Here is a 17,694-nt window from a genome sequence, read left to right on the forward strand (position 1 = left end):
GATGAGACAAAAAGTAGATTCATTGGAATGATTAAAATTGTTATCTATCTATCTATTTATTTATTCATTATTTATTTATTTATTTATTTTAATATTTAGATGAAAGGCAGAGGGGTCTTTCATGAAAGAGAAAGGTCTTCCATCTGCTGGTTCACTCCCTAAATGAGCATAACTACCAAAGCTGGGCCAAACCAAAACTGAGAACCAGGAGCCTCTTTCAGTCTCCCACATGGGTGCAGGGCCCCAAGCACTTGGTTCACCTTTTGCTGCTTTCCTACGTGCATTAGAAAGGACTTGGATGGGAAGCGGAGCAGCTGACTTGAACCAACACCCATATAGTATGCCAGCATTGCAGGAAATGACTTTACCTGCTATGCCCCCACAGTGGCCCTAAGATACACTGAAAATTTAAAAAGATTGACATTAGCAATATTTTGAAGGACATAAAGTAACTGGAATTCTCATACATTACTAGTGAGAAGGCAAAATTGTACATTCACTTTTTAAGACAGTATAATTTTTAACATAAAAAAACATAAATTTACCTTATAACAGAAATTCCACTCCTAGTTACTTTAAGAAAAAAGGAGATACGTATGTCTACAAAAAGACTTAGATGTAAATTGTTCATAATAGTTTTATCCCTAGTATCCAGAAGTATCAAACAACTCAAATGTCCATCAAGTTGAATAGATTTATTAAAAAATCAATGTACTCATAAAATGAAATATTACTTGGCAATAAAAAGTAATCATTTCTTGAAAAGTATAGACAAAGGCTATAACCAATAATCAAGTCTCAAGATGTCAATTTTACTCATATGCATTGGTGCAGATGGAGTTGGGCCATCTTCTACTGCTTTCCCAGGCCATAGCAGAGAGCTGGATTGGAAGTGGAGCAGCCGGGGCTTGAACTGGTGCCCATAATGGATGCTGGCACTGCAGGTAGCGGCTTTTACCCATGACGCCACAGCACTGGCCCTGCCCATGCTTATTGTTAAAAGCTTCCATAACCTTATGAGTAAACTGAGTCTTATATGGGAAAAATAATGCCCAAATAAAAAGATATTGATGACTGGCAACTAGAGATTTTTTAATGTTTTAAATATTCTTTTTGTTTATTTATGTATTTATATTTGCAAAAGCAGAGAGAGAGAGAGAGAGATTTTCTATTCTCTATTTCACTTCCCAAATGCCCACAACAACTGGGGCTGGGCCAGGCCACAGAGAGAAGCCTGTAACTCAATACAGTTCTCCCACATGAGCACAGTTCTCACAAGTTGAATGTAAGAACTGAAAGTAAGAAACCAAAAATTCATAGTGCAATATCTTGAGGCTATTCTACTTATCTCAAGAAAATACTCAATATAATCATAAAATAAATGTCCTGCATGTAAAGATACCAAGAAAGAAAACAGAAACATCTGAAGCCAACTAACAGTACCAACTTCAAAGCCCCTTTAATGAATAGGAAGATAAATAGTATCATGAATGTTAATGTATTGCCACCCTCTCTTAATTAACTATGCATAACTGTTAGTGAATTGTACTCAATAAGTTTTTATAGCCATTAATTCAACCATCCATTTGCCTTAGTTCACAAGGAGCATGGTTCTACTATAGTCAGGACCTGTCACAGGTGGGTATACATAGATGCAGGAACAACAATATGACCAATGATTATAAACATATTTGAGTATGTGCCATATGCTAGGCACTGGGCTAAGTCATTTTCATGCATAATTTAATTTAAGCATGAACAGAATACCTTAAATATATTAATTCTGATTTGTGTACATGAAGAAACTTGAATAAGGCACAAACTCTTCAATATAAATCCAAAATATGGCCCTAAAACTCCTAGAAACTTCTTTTTATTATTTCTGGATATAGTAAAATTTTCCTTAGTCAAATTCTAGTTTTTAAAAAATGGCATTTTACTTCCCTCCAGTGGTTCTCTAGAAAATTAAATTATATATGTCAGAAATACAATATTGTGAAGAAAATATATAGTGCCCAACAAATAAAAGAAATACAAAATAATAGTAATCTTATTACTCTTAATGCCACGACCACTTTGTATTATTAATAAAATTATTTGAATCCTAAACAATGTTTGTGAGTCCCATGATTTTTTTTTTCCTGTTTACCTACTTAATGCCACTTGTTCAGCTGCTAACTCTTGCTTCTGTCCATTTTGGATTTGTGCACTGGTTTTCGTTGTCATCCAGACCTTGATTTGGAACACATTTCTCATTCTGATCCTGCTGCTCCATTCCTGGAGCCATTAGGTTTTCATTGAAGAACCAAGACCTTCTGTCCAGACTGTGTTTGTCTTTTGAGAGCAAGTCCACAGGAGAAGACTCCAACCCTGAACTGGGGGTGGGGTGCCAAGGGTGCTTTCTAGATGATCTAGCAGTGATTTAAACACCAAGAACAAGAATCATGTCCTAGAACCAACTTGCACACCAGGAACTAAAGCTTTGGCTAAAAAGTGTCTTACAGATAGATCTAGAAAATAAATTTGAGCCAGATGAAGACCAAAGCCATTTGATATTCTACAGGAATGTTTTCTTAGAGCTATTTAAATTTCTGTATACAGTATTGGCTGTATGTTTTGATTTAACCAATTTAAAATACTTCCACCTATAAGGAAGACTTAGGACCAGGCAGAGCCTCAGCCCATATTACCTCTCTGCCTCTGTATGTTGTTAATAATATAAAAATACTAAGTCCCCTATCTATCAGAAGATATGAGTACATAACAAATAATTGTGTGTGTGACAGGGCTATCGAAAGAAAAAGAATTTGTAAATAAATTGGTTCTATCCAATTGGATATATTGCCTTTTAACACTCTGCATTCTGCTTATTATATTTTTTCATTAGTTTCCGTGTCTTCTTACCAGATTTTGAGTTCCTGAAAGGTAGGGATCCATGTATGTTTTGTTCACTACTCAGTGCCAAACAATTTTCAATAAAAAAGTGTTTAATATATATTTTATAGGGAAAATCATTTAAGTGAATAAGTATGTTAGCATTTATCACTACTTTAATTGTTTTGGTCAAGATGCTATCCATTCCAGTTGACAAGGTTAAGAAGGTTTCTACAGAAACCTTCTAAAGATAAAACTTGAATTCAAAGACTGGTTAAAAGGTAAGAATTTCAGATCTAATCTCAAGAAGGGGAAAGATGTATTTCTGGAAAGGTAAGCTCCATAGAATTCTCCACATCACATAAACTGGACAACAACCTGTATGCCTAAGAGGCTTGCTGTCCTCAGCAACAACAAAAGTACACATTTTCCATGGTCCAAACAATTCCATCTTTCTTCCTAAATCCAAGGACAGAAGGTTCGCATGATTCCACTTAATTAAAATCAGTTTAAACGTGGTTGGATTCAGTCAAACATGGATCCAAACATCGATCCACATTGGATCAATAACACGAAATTCCTGATACAGCCCTTTCCACGTGGTCACGTTAGCTGTTCGTAATTAGGCTGGAAGAGACTGAGATGCAAAAGGAGATGTGATGGCTCCAATTTCCTTCTCTAGAACTCTTTCAATACCTACCTTCTTGGCCACAATTTATACTTTTATATAATCATTTTTTTTTTCAAGAATAAAATTAAGTAATTTATTTAAGGATTTCCTTTTTATAATTTATTTGTTTATTTGAAAGAGTTACAGAGAAGGAAAGGCAGAGGCAGAGAGAAAGAAAGAGCTTCCATCTGCTGGTTCACTCTCCAAAGGGCTGTAATGGAAATGCCAAAGCAAGGAGCCAGGAGCTTCATCCAGTTTTCCAAGTGATTGCAGGGATCCAAGCACTTGGGCCATCTTCTGCTGCTTTCCCAGGCATATTAGCAAGGAGCTGAATCAGAAGTGGAGAAGCCACGACAGAAACTGGCGCCCATATGGGACGCCAGTGCTGCAGACAGTGCCTACCTGCTATGGCACTGTACCAGCCCCAAGGATTTCTTAAATGACAATACCAAAGATTGCATGCATAAGCTCCTCTTCATCCATCCATCTACTCAATCCAAGAGACAGATATGGCAATATGTACATGAGAAGTAATCAAGGATGGGTTCTAGGAAGAAATGACATCTGAAAGAAACTTAAATGATGAAGAATTAACTCTATAACAACAAAGTTACTAGCAAAGAGAACATTTTGTGCAAAAGCCCAGAGATGTGAAGAAGCATCACAAATTCTAAGAAATCAGGCCTTCAACATGGCTGTGGTATAGGGTAAGTGTAACTGGAGTAGGCACTGGCACCAAGATCCTTAGCAGGCCCAGATTTCCAGAGCACAAGATAAACACCAAGGCATAGTCTAAAAACGAAAATAACTGACATTTACTGAGGACACACTCAGTACTAAACACAGGTTAAGCAACTTGTGCAAGACACACAGTAAAGTGATACAACCAGAATAGGAACTTAGAATATATAGCTAAAGAGGACACCTTTTCATAAAATACATTGTAGAAATATGCTCAGGGGCCCCAAATCTGAGGGCTGTGAGGAATCGCAGCCACAGGGCAAAGACCTCCCTCTCTGAATTACTCTCACTGTGCATCTCTTGCATGGGTAGAAGCACAGTGTGTTCTCCCTCAGAGGGCAAAGTACAATGTCTTCTCTGTGGGCACGTTGCTGCATCCAAGGCCCTCCCAGTGGCTGAACAGATGCCCTGCCAGATGGTAGCCACTTGGACCTGGACTTCACTGTGGAAGATGGCCAGGAACAGTTGCCTTGTAACAGTTGTAAATGTCACTATCTCTCACAGCCTGGACAGCTGGACAGAATGCCCAGAGCAAACCAGGTGCTGACCAGGCAGCAAATAGTTTTACTACCAAGATGGCAAAAAATAATCACAGTGTTTCAGGACATATCCAGCACTGTGCCTTTGGAATAGTTTACTTTATTGCACTGAACAAAGGATAAATTATACCTTGTAAGTAGAGGAAAATGTGATCATTTATTCAGAAACATTTTGGCTTGCATTAGCCCTCTGGCTACTCTGACTTTCCTGATCAACATTCTGCCTACCTGCTCATCTCCACCATTGTATGTTCAAGTTCAGAATGCCTTCTTCTATGAATGCTTCTGTGATCTTGACCAGTGCTAACACAGCCCTGCCCCTTTGGTGCTCAAAGAAATAGGGAGAAAATGACATGTGATAAGGTGCAAATGCAGGTCCATATGTAGAAAGTGATATGAGGTCACAAGATGGATTACATTGTGGATCCAGTTTCAATCATCATAAAATTCACTAGAGTATATTTTGATGTTGTGTTGAGAATAGAAGCAAGCCATGAGCTCTCTTCCAGAAAATTGTACATGCACTTACAAAATCATTTTTGGATATATTTCCAAGGAGCCAGATGATGTCTATCCTTAGACCCATTCTAGATGTGAAAAGCTAGATTATAAAGCTCTGCTTTAAAACATAAACAGAGAGAAAAATAACAAATGAATGGTATAAAAAGAAAGATATCAGAGAATATAAACAGTGTCTAAACTCTTGGGCCATGAGCTACAACTGATTAAGTGCTAAAGCCTGAGCCAAATTAGATTTAGAATATATCATCAGTAAAAATGTGTGGAAGGTGAAGACCTGGAGACAATGGCAATGAGACAGGATGATGTTTAGTCAGTGCCCATTTCTCAGGGTCACCCCAGACATACGGGCACACATCTCCTCACCGTTAGGAGGGTGACTTGCCACCTCTCTAGGCAGCACCAGCTCAGGACCCAGCTGTGAAACTAACCAGCAGAGTCTCATGTCAGTAACTGTGGGTCCCTATCCGGAAAAGCAAAAGCTAAAAGCAAAGATTCGGTGGAGGTTATATAAAACCATCAGCAGCAGTCACAATTACCAGGGAGTTCCATGAAGCAGCTAAGTCTGGACATGCAAGCTGACAATATAACTTTATTACATGTCAGCTAAAAAGTAAGCAATCTCTTTATCTCTTAGATGCCAAAGAATATTTCTTGTTCACTAGTACCCATACCCAATACCTAGAACAAAATCAGGCAAACAGTACCAATAAATATGTGTCAGGTGAACGAATAAAATCAGCCCTACAAGGCATCCAAGAACTTCTCTTGAGGCTTACCAATGTTAGTTTTCTCCAAAATGCATCAGCTGGTCTAGTTATCAGCCTGTGGTCTGATAGACAGTCTCCTTTTCTAATCAATTCATTTTATTGTTGCTTGTTCTCCCCAAATGTGAAACATTTAAAAAACTCAGATACAATGTAAAGTGTTTTATTATTAGTTTTTCTGTTCCATCTGGTGCCAAGCAAATTTGGCAATAAACAGAAACTAATAAACCCAGATTTAAGAGGCCTCTAGTATCATGCACTAGAAGTTCACCAAGATGATGCAATACCTCAAGGCCCTGTCTTAGTTAAAAGTCACATTAATGATTTCATCCTTCATACTTGCCCACAGAACCCTGAGAAAGAAACCTTCAACTCTTACATCGTTTTCTGTCTTAAGGGTAATGAACCATATGTGTAGACAGCTGCACTGTCTGTAAACTCTGGTCATTAATTAGACAGGAGACAGGACACTTCCAGGGAGATGCGGGTGGAGGGAGAAGGCTGATACTTTGAAAAGTCATGGTGATTATTAATAACAGAAAGGGCAGTGAAAAGGGTAAAATGTCTGTCCTCTGTATTTCAAATATATTACATTGCCCAGAGCAGTGAAGTGGTAGAAAGGTCTGACAGTACAACGGATGCTTCAGACCAGTACAGCAGGTCAGACTTAAACAAAACAAGGTGCCACAGCAAGGATACATATACATGCACCTACAGAATTCCAAGGACTATGCCAAACTGATGAACCATTTTCCCAAGGAAGAAATCAACTCAATCTCCGGAGATACTGAATTATAGTGTGGAAAGTAAACCAAGTCTCAAAATATCAATTTCGCTCATATACTTTACATTTTTAAATTATTATTTATAGTGCTTATCTATACTATTTAGGAACAGTAATTTTTCTACTTACTCGTTGTTGACTTCTTTATTTAGTGGAGGGTTAAGTTTGTGATTATAAAGTAAATTGAAAGCACATCACTGTAAAAATTAAAAGAAAACTTAGAAAAGAAGGAAGAGGGAGGGCAGGACTGGAGGGGGTATGGTGGGAAGTATCATTACTCTTAAAACTGTATAAGTGAAATACATGAAATTTGTTCCCCTTATATAAATTAAAAAAAAAACTTTTTTAAAAAAGAATAAACCAAGGAGAAAAGGGAGAGAGTACCCAAGCATCAAACATGCAACCTATCTAAGAAGTCAGACTCCAGGATGTTTGGGCCAGATTATGAAGTCTGGAGCGAGAGAGTGAGTGTTCTTAGAACAAGCAGGGGCCAAGGTTGTAACAGTATATCTTTCAGCTTACAGGAACATATCCAGCTAGTGATTCCAAAATAATGGAGGCACAGTGTGCCTCTGGTATACACCCTACTTAATTAATGGGACACGTGAAATATCTCTAGAAACATAAATCAATAGAAATTTGCACAGAAACATGTGCAAATACTTGCTTTCTAAGTCTTCTACAGTTACCACCAGTTATTCACTGGACTAACTTTGGCTGTCTGTGACCAGGAGCTAAGACAAAAGCACTCTTGAGCTGGGATTGCATTTGTTGACTCCACACCATAACCCCAGTGTCCCACAGAGTGGCTTGAGTAAGCCCAATAGGAATAATCTCTCTATAAAAGAACACAGGCCAGCACCGCGGCTCACTAGGCTAATCCTCTGCCTTGCGGCGCCCGCACACTGGGTTCTAGTCCCGGTCGGGGCGCTGCATTCTGTCCCGGTTGCCCCTCTTCCATGACAGCTTTCTGCTGTGGCCAGGGAGTGCAGTGGAGGATGGCCCGAATACTTGGGCCCTGCACCCCATGGGAGACCAGGATAAGTACCTGGCTCCTGCCATCGGATCAGCGCGGTGTGCCGGCCGCAGTGCGCCAGCCGCGGTGGCCATTGGAGGGTGAACCAACGGCAAAGGAAGACCTTTCTCTCTGTCTCTCTCTTTCACTAACTCTCTGCCTGTCAAAAAAAACAAAAAAACAAAAAAACAAAAACCAAAAAAAAAAACTACAATTATATCAAAGAATATGGTTGTTAAAAGTCAGAGAGGAGTGGAATCAACATGAGTGTTGAATCAACAGAAGGCCTGCCTCTATATCAGCCAGAAAAACATTTTCAAACTGAGAGAAGAATGGCATTTCCAGAAGATTTTCTGAGGGAGAGTTTCAATTAAAAAAACAATAGTGACTTCAAATATCACTGAGACTCTGAATATTAGCAAAGAAAGAAACAAAGCGACCTGCTGCTGCCTCTGTTGTTCCTGCTGCTGCTGCTGCTGCTCCTATCCCAGCACCTGACTGCTAGGAAAAGGGTTCTATTTATATAATATTAGAACTCAGCAGACTGAGAAAAAAAAAAAAACACACACACACACTTCAATAAGGAAGTGAGGAGACCTGGAAACAGCACAGAGACTCTGAAGTCCAACAGAGAAAGGAACAAAGCATGCTGCTGGCTATTGCCACCTACCAATTTCTTCCCTAGATTTCTTGCTGGGGGACAACACCTTGCCAGGAAGAAGTAAGCAGAAGGCACTGTGATCCCTGCCAGTGCCAAAGATGGGAGAATTCCATAGTCTCCTGTGAATTTAAATCCAGTCTAGAGGCTGAATGGAGTCCAAGTGACTACTTTGTTCTGATGAAGGAAACCACACTGGCCCCTTCCAGGCAAAAAACTCCAGGCCAAAGATGTTGCCAAGAAACTGCTAAACTACACCTGTTTGGGGGTAAACAAGCAGCCCCTCCTCTACCAGAAGCCCCCAGACACAGCAAAAGCACTTTCCAGGGCAGAGAACAGGTCCCTGTGAATCCTGCAGCCATGGGAGTTCAGAGAATAAGCCCAGGAACTGCATTTGCTTGCTTTGTGAAATCTAGGGAAGTTCCCTTTGCTTATTGGAGCTATTCACCAAGTATAGCCCAAACCCAATCGCAAAGGACCAGACCTGAAAAAGCCCCTTCTGCAACTCTTACCACAGGGTGCTGGTGAGCCAGAGCACAAACCCCAGGATCACCCTTGTGTGCCCTGCAAGAACTAGGAGCGGGTCCACCTGTGCCCTGTAACTCTGGGACCATCACTGTTGGTGCTTTAACCCATGGAGTAACTTGCATTCACCTGTAGGTTCTGGAGGACACTACAGCATTCTTTGCTCAGGCTGATGTTTATAGGCCACAAATCCTCAGCATAACTGCTACTTACTTTGCAAGACCTGGGTAATGATCCAACTGCATCCTGCAGCTCCAAGACTGTGACAGTTAGTACCATTTTCTTCAGAGAGACCTAGGAAAGACCTTACCTGCATTCCACACTCAAAACCACACCTCCAGTGTGCAGTCCTTGGCATAACCTGTGTTTACCCTGTGGAACTGCATCAAGGTTGTCTTAACATCTCAGAGCTTGGGCTTTTGGTGCCTTAACCACAGAAATAGTCATGCCTACAAAGAAGAACCTCATAAAATTCCTGTCCACATCAGACCATCTGAGGGCTATAGCTTTTGTTGCCTCAGCCACAGCATGGCTCAGGCTTGCCTTATGGGACAAAGGGACAGCCCCCTTCCCCATGTCTCACAGCATCAAAAACATGGGGGTAAACATCACAAACCCTACTGTGACTTACACCCAACTCCCTGAAACCTAAAGACAAATGCCTTGTAAGCTCACATCCACATCAAAACCATATTAATGCCTCCACAAACTTCTGCAATCTGGACAAATATGGTACTTGTAGACGTGGCTGACATAGCTTACCTCTGAAGAAATCACTCAGATAGTACACATTCTAGGCTCACCTAGAAACAAAGTCAAATACCCAGATAACAATCCGCATTCCATTTAAACAAAAAGTATTTTCTAATGCATCTTAGCCAAAAAGGAAATATGTCAGGTGTACAGATGTTAGTATAGGGACACAGGAAATGTAAAGAAGAAAGGAAGCATGACACCTCCAAAAGAACACAATAATTCTCCAGAAAGACACTCTGAGCTGAAGGAAATCTATAGCTATCTGTAAAATAATTCAAAATAATAATTCTAAGGAAACTCAGTGAGATCCAAGAGAACACATATTGTTTAAAGAGATGCAGAAAACAATAGATAACTTGAATGAAAAATTCAATAGAGATTGAACTCATTGAAGAGAGTCAAACAGAAGTTTTAGAGCTGAAAATTTCATTGAATATAATAAAAAATAAATACAATTCAGAGCTTCAACAGATCAGTTTGGAGAAAGAATTTCTGATCTTTAGAACAAGACTTTTTATGATCTATTTTTACCTATCTGAAAAGCAAAATGGTAGAGGAAGAGGGAAGGAGAGAGAAAGAAAAAGAAATCTTACATCCATTTGTTCCCTCCCCAAACGACTGCAATGACCAGTGCTTGGCCATGCTAAAGGCAGGAGCCTGAAACTCCATGCAATTCTCCCACATGGATGTCAGGGGCCAAGTACTTGGGCATATTCTGCTGCTTTCCAAGGTTCATTAATAGTGAGCTGATTTTGAAATGAAGCAGCTGAAATTTGAACCTGTGATCTAATATGTTATGCCATTGCTGTAGTTGGTGACTTAACCCACTGTACCAGAACTATGATCCTAAGACAAGACTTTTTAAATAACCCATATGACCAAAAACACAGGGAAAAGAATTTAAAAGAATTAAGAAAGCTTATGTGATATATGGAGTACCATTAAGCAAATATTCATATAGCAATACTAGAAAGAGAAAAGACATTGAAAACCTATTGAATGAAATAATAGTTAAAAACTTTCCAAGAATACTAGAATGAGAAGAGGCATTGAGAACCTATTGAATAAAATAATAGTTAAAATCTTTCCAAGTCTAGAAAGAGATATGGATATGCAGATAAAGGAAACTCAAAGGACCTCAAGCAGATCAAATAAAGAAAACTTTCTCCATGACAAACTATTCCAAAATATTGGAAAGGATGGACCTCTACCAGACTCCTTTTAGGAGACCAACATCTCTCTGATACCAAAACCAAAAAAAGACACAATACATGGAAAATCGTGACCAATATCCTTGGTGAATATAGATGCAAAAATTCTCAACAAAATATAAGCAAACCAAATCCAACACTACATCAAAAGGATCATATATTAGGATCAAGTCTGATTTACCCCAGAGATGCAAGGGTGACTCAACATTCAAAAACCAATGATCTTAAACCCAATCAACAAAATGAAGTACAAAAAACATAGGATTATCTGAATAGATGCAGAAAAAGCTTTTGATAAGGTTCAACATCCCCTCATGACAAAAATCCTCCATAAATTAGGTATAGAAGGAGCATAGCTCAAAATTTTAAAGACTGGATACAATAAATCAAATCCCAATTCTACACAGATCTGGAATAAAACAAGGGTGTTCAGTTTCAATACTTTTATTCAATATAGTATTGAGTGTATTGGCTATAGGAATTAATGAAGAGAAAAAAATAAAGGGTACAGAAATTGGAAAGAAGGAAGTTAAAATATTGCCGTTTGCAGATGACTTGATGTTGTACATAGAAGACCTTAAACACCCCACCCACAAGCTGTTAGAACTGATAAACTAAATCAGTAAAGCTGCATAGTACAAAAATCAACATCCAAAAATGTACCATTTTTATACACCAATAATGATCTCACTGAAAATGAAATCAAGAAAGAAATCCATTCACTGTGGCTACAAAAAGTGAAAGATTTAGGAATAAATTTAGCCAAAGAAGTGAAATAATCTTGTCTGCAATGAAGATTATAAAACACTCATGAAAGAAATCATCAGGACATAAAAATGAGAGGATAATGACATGCTCATGATTAGAAGAATTAATGTCATTAAAAATGTGCCCACTTTCTAAAGCAATTTATACATTCAAAGCAATCCCTCTTAAAAATACCAATACAATTTACATACAGAATTAGGAAAAAAAAGTTCTAAAATTTGTGTGTGATCACAAAAAACCCAGCATAGCCAAAATGATCTTGAACAACAACAAAATCAATCTGGAGGCATCACAATACCTGAATTCAAAGTATACTACAAAGCTATAAAATTAAAACAGCATAGTTCTGGCATAAAAACTGACACATAGCTCATTGGAACAAAACACAGAACCTAGAAATTAATTCAGCTAGATACAGCCAGCTGCATTCTGACAAAGTTATCAAGAGCATACACTGGCTTCAATCAATGGCTCTGGCAAAACTGGATGTATATATGTGGAAGAATTAAATTAGATCCCAACTCTCACCATATACAAAAATCAACTTAAGGTGGATCAAAGACCTAAATCTAAGGCTTGAAACTATGAAAATTCAAGAAGAAAAGATAGGGGGAACACCTCAAAACATTGGTATAGGTGATGACTTCTTGGATAATACCCAAAAGCACAGGTTAAAAGAAAGCAAACCTAGGGGGAAAAAATGGGTTTATTTCAAACTTGGAAGCTATTGCAAAGCAGAGGAAACAATCAATAGAGACATCTGACAGAATGAACAAAAATATCTGCAAGCTACTTATCTGAAAATAGATTAACGTCCAGAATATATCAGCAACTCAAAAAGTTCAACAAAAACAACCAATCCAGTTAAGAAATGAGCACAAGACCTGAATAGACCTTTCTCAAAAGAAGAAATAAAAATGGTCAATAAATATATGAAAAAAATTCTCTCGATATCACTAGCCGTCAGGGAAATGCAATCAACCACAATGAAATGTTAACCTCACTCTTATCAGAATTGTTGTTATCAAAAAGATTTGTAGAAAGGGGAACTCTTACATACCAGGTGGGAAACAGTATGGATTTAAAAAAGAAAAAGAAGGCGGGCAGGGGGGGTCCTGTGCTGTAGCACAGTAGGTTAATCCTCCACCTGTGGCACCGGCATCCCATATGAGTACTGATTCTAGTCCCAGCTGCTCCTCTTCCTATCCAGCTCTCTGCCATGGCATCAGAAAGCAGTAGAAAGATGGCTCAGATGCTTGGCCCCTTGCACCCACGTGGGAGACCTGGAAGAAGCTCCCGGCTCCTGGCTTCAGATCAGCCCAGCTCTGGCCATTGTGGCCATTAGAGGAGTGAACCAGCAGATGGAAGACCTTTCTCTCTGTCTCTCCCTCTCACTGTCTGTAAGTCTACCTCTCAAATACATAAATCTGTAAATAGAAAAGAAACTAGAAATGTAACTGACATATGATCCAACAATCTCACTACTGGGTATATACCCAAAAGACGTGAACTCTTGTTGTTTCAAAGTGATAACCTGGTTTACCGTATTTGCAGTAGCACCATTCACGGTATCCAAAATATGGAATCAACCAAGGTGTCAAACACCAGATGAATGGGTAAAGAAAACGTGGAATATATTCACAATGGAATACTATTCAGCTGTAATAAAATGATGAAATCCTGTCACTTGAAACAAACTAGGTGGAACTGGAAGACATCATGCTGAGTGAAATAAGCCAGATACAGAAGGACAGATACTGCATATTCCCCCTAATATATATAGGAGCTAAGATTTTTTTTTAAAGTCTGGACACAGAGTGTTGATTGCTAGAGGCTGGGAGGTGTGGGAAGGATAAAAGGAGTTGGATAAGAAACAGGAAGGCAGGTTCATTAATTGTGACAAATATATTAATATGAACTATTAATAGGAGAATGGGGTGAAGGATTTATGGGCACTTATATTACTGCCTCATAGTAAAACTATTTTTAAAGATACAGCATCTACTACCTTTAAACATAAAAGCATCTTTTAATTCTCAAAGAAAAAGAGATGTGACAACAAGAATGTTGAAAGTGTGATCTGTGTTTCTGCTTTATGGAATGGCAATAAAAACAAAGCATAAAAGTAAAGGAAGGGGCCAGTGCTGTGGTGCAGTAGGTTAAAGGCCAGGTCTACAGTGCCCACATCCCATATGGGTGTCAGTTCGAGTCCCAGCTATTCTACTTCCTATCCAGCTTTCTGCTATAGCCTGGGAATGCAGTAGAAGATGGCCTGAGTGCTTGGGCCCCTGCACCCACGTGGGAGGTCTGGAAGAAGCTCCTGGCTCCTGGCTTCAAATCGGCCCAGCCCTGGCCATTGTAGCCATTTGGAGAGTGAACCAGCAGATGGAAGACTTTCTCTCTCTCTCTCTCTCTTTCTCTCTCTCTCTCTGCTTCTGCATTTCTGTGACTCTGTTGTTCAAATAAATAAATCTTTAAAAAAAAAGTAAAATAAAATCTGGTGTAGAAGGACCAAATATACTGCCAAAGCTAGGGAGATTTAAAGAACTGATAAAGAACTAAATGAGGAAAATGACATGGTCAGATTTATGTGTGATATAGATCCCTTCATACATTTTATGACCAGTGATTCAGTAGGTAGAGTGAGAATCACAGAAGGGAGACCATTAAGGTATGAGTGCTCTCATTCAGACATAAAATACTAAGTATGTTAGTTACGGGAATAATGGGAATAAAGGAGATGGGACAGATATTGACAGGAGAGAATCAATGTCACTGTGATGTTTGAACATCAGGGAGAAAAACCCAGGGTCTCTTCAAAGTCACTAATTCATAGGTATAAAACTTAGTTCATATGCAATAAATGTTTCATGGTTGAATAAATAAAATATGTACACTCTAAATTCTTACGAAAACCATGATGTAACATTTATATACTCATTTCCTTCTCCTTTATACAGGGTTCATTTGTGGATAATCTGATAACAAATTATTTAAATGTTGAACAAAGCTAAAAAAAGGGGGGAGGGAGAAATCATCGTGTGGTGTGTAAAGTGTGTGCACCATTGGAGGACTGTCCTATTTTAAATTTTCCTGTCCCAGTTTTCCCAAGAGAAAATTCGGACTTCACAGACAGTCCTGATTTTGGTTCATGAAACACAGCGATAGTGGCCAACAATTCTCCACTGTGTGCATCAAGAGGCCTAGAAAGGTGCCTCTGCCAACAAAACTGAACTTCAATCCCTTCCAAAATGTCCTGGCGCCAGGTTGCCCATGTGGGTTACCCCTATTGGAAACTCCCTTCACAAACGCATGGCACACTGCCCCTTAGACTTGCCTCCAAATCAGATGCCCTTATGGACTCCTACAGCGTATTGCTATTGTGTGACTTATTATTACCTATATTTTAAGTTTTAGTTTTATTACTTTTGTTAAGAACCATGTCTAGAGTGAAAGCTTACAGGAGTTCTTCAAAAACCATCTTTTCTCTTTCAGTAAATGAGTTCCTTACACTTAATTTATGACTGTTAATCCAGTTTCAAACATCCAAGGTGATGTCCTCCTTGTGAAAACAGAAAAATCACTGTACCATTAAAATCACTTCATACATTTTTAAAAAAAATTCTCTTTTTGATTGCACCTTAATTAAAGAAGCTCACATTAACAACTTTTATTATCATTAATAATATCTAATCTTAAAAATCCAGTTTAATTCAATAGGCATTTATTGAGTACTTTTTCACAAACATGCCATGAACTATGGAAGTGGAAATGATTAGAGCATGAGCTACTATCAAATTATGCCTGAGAAAGAAGATATGTAAATAACATTTCATAAATACTGGGAATGAAATAAGTTAGCTATGTCAACCTGTACACAACTAATGACAGACTCCCAAAGTGAAAGGAAGGCCCTGAGAAATCAGAGGAAATGCCATCTGACTTTGATTTTGGTAATGAAATAGAAATCAGTGGCAGAACATTCCAGGAGTGGTTGTCCACTCACCCACAGAATAATGAGGTAAACAAAAAACCAGATTAAAAACCAAGTCAAGGGGCCTGAGCTTTGGCGTAGCGAGTAAAGCTGCCATCTGCAGTGCCATGGTCATGGCATCCCATATGGGTGCCTGTTTGAGTCTCAGCTGCCCCACTTCAGATCCAGCTTTCTGCTATAGTCTGGGAAAACAGTAGAAGATGGCCCAAGTCCTTGGGCCCCTGCACCTATATGGGAGACCCGGAAGAATCTCCTGGCTCCTGCCTTCGGATCGGATCAGCACAGCTCCGGTCATTGTGGCCAATTGGGGAGTGAATCAGCACATGGAAGACTTCTCTCTCTCTCTGTCTCTGTCTCTCTGCCTCTGCCTCTCTGTAACTCTACCAATCAAATAAATAAATAACTATTTTTTAAAAAAATACATAAAGGAAAAATATCTAATGAAAGCACCATGTTAAAAACATATAGGAAGGCATTCATATTAATCAGATATTAGTTACTTCCTATATTCTCTAATACACTAAGATTTCAATATCTCAATTGGTAGCAGCAAGATTTTTTTACAATGGCTTTCTCAGCTGGAAACAATCAGAATCTATAAAGTATCACTCGTTTTTTAAAATATACATATCTGTGTGTTTAACTTACATATAATCAACCAAGACTTGAATTGTCTTAATTCATTCTACAATATTTTTTGGGCACCTCTTATGTGCCAGAGACCATGCTAGGCAATGTGAGTATAGCAATGAACCAACAATCAAGACTTGTTCTTGTACTTAAAGCATGTACATGGATGAAGAAGTACTGCAATGAACAAATGAAAATAGTACTTAAATGTGACAATGACTCTACCTACCCCTTTATGTATCATATTAAATTTAACTCTCATTGCTGTGTGATTTACATATGATAGTACTTCAATACGTTTATGGAAATAGAATTTCAAAATAAGTTCTGATGTAAAAAAGGAATTGGAATGCATGCATAGCTTTTAAATAATACACATTTCCCATGAACTTTTTCAGTTTCCCTCATGCTATAATCTTCCTCAATTTACAGGTAAGGAAACTAAGTCTTTGGAGAATTAGATAAAGCCACACAGATTGTAAATGTGGATATAGACACTCAAACCTGGGTTGGCCTGACGCTGAATCCCATAATAGTTTAGTGCTTCAAAAAGCAAACTGATCAAAGAAAATATTTTTGTGATGTAGGTTATCAGAACTGTTTTGAAGCTGTAATTCAGCTGGAATAGTTGGGGAGCAAAGAAAATGATGGTGATATTTTAACTGAAGGGCAAGAGAGTTATAAAAAATGTTATCTGCATGACTTTAAGCTGGACTTTCAAATGTTTAATCGTGAAGAAATCTATAGAGCAAATGAAAGCTATAGTAATGTGCATTTTTATTTCACATAAAAATTTAAAAATAAAAACTTTGCTTGCCCTAGAATTCCTGTAGCCTCATAGCCAAGGACTGAAATTGTACAAAATAAAATGTTCCCAGTGAAACAACAGTAAACCTCTAGTAAGTGGTCACATGGAAGGTAAACATTTTATTTTTGCTGAAATAAATGGAGGCAAGTGTAGGTGCAGTGGAGCTATCCTTGAAGAGATCTGCCCTTCTGCTGTTTCTTCAGCTCCTTATCTAACCACCTTTCCCCATAAGAAGAATGTCTTTGTATCTCCTGTTATCAAAGAGGGCCAAGCTGCTCAAAGGGCACATGATGTATCAAAAATAACTTTTGTGTGCTCTGATTCTGCACTGAATTCCAGCCTCTACACAGACTTTGTCCCAGGTGGATTATGCTCAGTCCCAGATTAATGTGATTATTTTAAGATACCATTCATTCCTGCTTTTGAGGCAGTCAT

The sequence above is a fragment of the Oryctolagus cuniculus genome, chromosome 1, assembly GCF_051225735.1.
Source record: "Oryctolagus cuniculus isolate XC-2025 breed Fujian yellow rabbit chromosome 1, ASM5122573v1, whole genome shotgun sequence".
NCBI lineage: Eukaryota > Metazoa > Chordata > Mammalia > Lagomorpha > Leporidae > Oryctolagus > Oryctolagus cuniculus.